Here is a 4,167-nt window from a genome sequence, read left to right as displayed (position 1 = left end):
GTCACAAATTGGATAGGACAAAAAGTCACAAATAATTTATTGACAATTGTTTGAATATATAAGAGAAAGATCTTCAAATAATATCTTTTTTTTACATTTATTCATTTTTAAGTTCAGGAAATTGTTCATAAGCCTTGATAAATGAAAAATTATTAATTTTTAATCATGCAAATAATATATTTCTTGGCAGCATGAAGCCATTTAAGTGCCAAACCACTTTGACATTTTGTTATCATAACAATTATTTGATCATCATTGATATTTATTGAATAAATTTTAATTACAAAGTTGCTTCATATATTATAGTTCAATAAAAAATCAAAAAATTATTTTAAAAATTAGTGTTTTCTTGTTCAGAGAAAAATAATCTCAAAACAGAATTGTGACTTTTCGTCCGTGACTTTTTGTCCTGTGACTTACTGTCCTACATTCTACTATAGTATTCAATCAGGAACAAAAATAGTCATTTAACATGTCAAAAAAAGAAATCAGAAAGCAACTTTTTTATATAAAAAAAATATGTAGCCAGTAGAATTTTGTCTCGTGGAAAACGGATTTAAATGATTAATTTTTGATTGACCTACAATTACATTATTTTTGGAACCTTTGCATGAATTTCCTAAATGAACGTACATTATGTACAGTGTTGTCGAAATCACTATTTTTGCTGTCATGAAATATTGAATATGAATCTGTCATTATTTGTAGTTTTTTTATAGACTTAATATCACAGACCCTGATTAAAAACAACGTGTATCATAAGTACAGTAAAATGCTCTGTGGACTGTAGAATTTTAATGTTCTGTTTCATAGACCACAGAAGTACTGCAACATCCTTATCTTTACTCTTTCCTATCGGGTAGTGAAACTCGAGTTTGAAATTAGAAAGATTTAAAATTGAAGACAAGTTTTATCTGATCTTTTGTGGGTTTATGTTTCGGTGCAGTGCTATGTGGGCTGTTATTTTCTTTTCATTTGTCATTTTTTTATCTGTGTTACATGACCTTGTACTTTTTGTATTGCCCCTTGACATCTCCTGCTTCTGTTTAAACCTTTACCACTAATATCTCATCTGGTTTAAATAAAATAGTGTCTCATTCCCGGAATTTGTTATACAGGAATTCATTTTAATATCAGTTTTTTTATAAGCATATAAACTGCTTGGTCTCTTCACACAATTTATGTTTAGGATGGAATGCATCAATAGGTACATACATGTACCAGGTCACCAATATATAAGTACACGTTATGTGCTTTTGACCTCCACAAGAATTCTTAAACATTCATAGATGTGCAAAGAATATTTTTGTCGTTGGGTTGTTGTCTCATTGACATATACCTCACATTTCTGAATAGTCGTAGCAGCTGTGCCTTTTCAATTTATTGCAGAAAATATTTGTATTAACATTTTTCAAAATAGGCGAGGTGAAACAGTGATCACAGAATGAGGACATGTAAAACTGAAACAACACATCACAACAGAAAAATATAAACAAGCACCATTGCTAAAGGACTGAAACAAACATAGATGATGACTAATATGAGCGACTAGTAGTGTACAAGTAGAGTGAACATTTCTTGCTTCTTATTCTACACATTTTGTCATTTCATGTAAACAATTAAATATGTTATTTTCCGAGGAGAGGAAGGAATTTGTGAAACGAAATATTTTGCCTTTAGTACTGTCAAGATATATATTCACAGGAGTGTTGTTGAATAAATGAACATTTTCCCTTTTTTTACATTATGCTACCTTTATGCTACAAAGGTAGCATTTCCATTCTCATGATATACAAAGATATTATAGAGTGGCCTTCCAATGATAGTCATACATGTAAATCATTGTCTCATTGGCAATCATACTACATCATCATATTGTTATACATATATGTAAAAATTATGTGCATGTATACTTTGTAAACGTAAAGAAGACAAATGAAGTTGAACACAAGATATTTATTTGCATTTTTATCCGTATAGTCTCTGCACAACTGCCACTTCTGTTTCAAATTCAATAGATTGAATGCGGAGTCTTGTATTTATTCTTAGTTCAATGATGTCACCATCACTTGCACAAAAATTGCATACAATGTACATCAAGTTTGGCATATGAACTATGATATTTGAACTACAATAATGTGGTGTTTTCACAGTCAGGATAAGCACATGTCATTTTCTCTCTTACAAAACCATTTTTTAGTATCACATTGATAGTAGTACATGTAATCGGTCCACTACATGACTGTGCAGTAACATTTGAAAAAAGTCATCACTAATAGTTGTTCCTGTCTGCCAGGGAATCTTTTTTTCAATCAGAAAGGCTAGGGAGTCCTACATTCAGCACATATATGATATTACATCTCTTGTATGCTGCACTGTTAGGTAAATTTGATCAACATCTTTGTTCTTTTATAACATGCAGGATCCTGTTAAAAAAAAATGCTGTCAGATACTGAATGTAAATATACATGTATATAAACTTGTAAATGTCATCAAAGTGGTGGAAATAATAAAAAAAACAATTTATATACACCAAACCGGTATGTCTTGGGAAAGTAATTCCTGTGATCAATGGTGATGGGTACATTTGTTCTTTAAAGATGGACAATTTTATAAACTGTAGCCATGGACAGGTACCTGTATTTATATTGAAGAGAATGAAAATGGCCGACAGCTTGAATGGTCATTTTTAATTGTAAATTGCATCAAAGCTGGTGAAAATATGGAAAAAACAACTGTTATACACAAATCCAGTATGCCATAAGAAAGAAATTCATGTGCTGGGAATAATTATTCTCTAAAGATGGAAAAGTTTATTGACTGTAGACATGGACAGGGGCCTGTCTTTATATTGAAGAGAATGAAAATGGCCGACAGCTTGAATGGTCATTTTTAATTGTAAATTGCATCAAAGCTGGTGAAAATATGGAAAAAACAACTGTTATACACTAATCCAGTATGTCATAAGAAAGTAATTCATGTGCTGGGAATAATTATTCTCTAAAGATGGAAAAGTTTATTGACTGTAGACATGGACAGGGGCCTGTCTTTATATTGAAGAGAATGAAAATGGCCGACAGCTTGAATGGTCATTTTTAATTGTAAATTGCATCAAAGCTGGTGAATTATGGAAAAAAAAACTGTTATACACAAATCCAGTATGTCATAAGAAAGTAACTCATGTGTTGGGAATAATTATTCTCTAAAGATGGAAAAGTTTATTGACTGTAGACATGGACAGGGGCCTGTCTTTATATTGAAGAGAATGAAAATGGCCACAGCTTGAATGGTCATTTTTAATTGTAAATTGCATCAAAGTGGGTGAAACTATGTAAAAAACAACTGTTATACACAAATCCAGTATGTCATAAGAAAGTAATTCATGTGCTGGGAATAATTAGTCTCTAAAGATGGAAAAGTTTATTGACTGTAGACATGGACAGGGGCCTGTCTTTACATTTTAAAAATTGAACGTGGCCGACAGCGAGAATACTGAATTTTAATTGTAAATTGCATCAAAGTGGGTGATTTAATAAAAAATTCAACATATTTACACAAAACCAGTATGTCTTGGGAAAAGTGATTCATCTCATAAATGGTTTTATTCCTTTTCGAATGAAAAGGTTTTAATAAAAAATACGTCCGTGTAAAAAATTTTCATAACATCCATGTCGGCCAAGCTTTCCCCTTATTATTGACCACAATAAAACGTTAATCGTCACAATATTTTAACTAACAATTACTACAAACTGAATAAAACAAGGTAAGTAATTTACGAAATTGAAATATATACTTACATTATGCTGTTTTGAAAAGCTTGATGTAAAATAAAAATCGAAGCGGTGGTGAACTTGTCATGATCAGATGCAAAATGGCGATCTCGTTAAAGTCTCGTGTGATGCGTGTTTTTAATTGGATTTCGCTGACCACTGTTACAGTTGCCAATCTCTGTGTATATATGTCTCTGATTTATGTTCTAAACAAAAATATTTTTATCAGTATTCATTGAAGAGATGTATTTATAACAAACGATAAGGAATGTTAGTTTGCACTCGTTAATATCCGCGTATTTATCATGTTTATAGATCGGTTACAAACCCAAAACGAAAGTTACGTAATGGAAATCTAGGCGATAGCAATACATCGGAATGCCCTCACGGTCATCGC

General features: G+C 31.4%; 1 long non-coding RNA gene across 1 annotated transcript; it reads right to left on the bottom strand.

The window, feature by feature from the left end:
- Positions 1-1,941: 1,941 nt before the first annotated feature.
- On the bottom strand, positions 1,942-3,964 carry LOC127738997 (uncharacterized). The gene is made up of 2 exons (XR_008000238.1): positions 3,798-3,964; positions 1,942-2,426 (listed from the first exon to the last, which is right to left on the bottom strand). It is a non-coding gene; the product is annotated as an uncharacterized LOC127738997 (long non-coding RNA).
- Positions 3,965-4,167: the final 203 nt, after the last annotated feature.

The sequence above is a fragment of the Mytilus californianus genome, unplaced genomic scaffold (genome assembly GCF_021869535.1).
Source record: "Mytilus californianus isolate M0D057914Y unplaced genomic scaffold, xbMytCali1.0.p SCAF_4, whole genome shotgun sequence".
Lineage (NCBI taxonomy): Eukaryota > Metazoa > Mollusca > Bivalvia > Mytilida > Mytilidae > Mytilus > Mytilus californianus.
The sequence above is the reverse complement of the archived record's forward strand: the minus strand, read 5'-3'. Positions and strand labels throughout refer to the sequence as shown.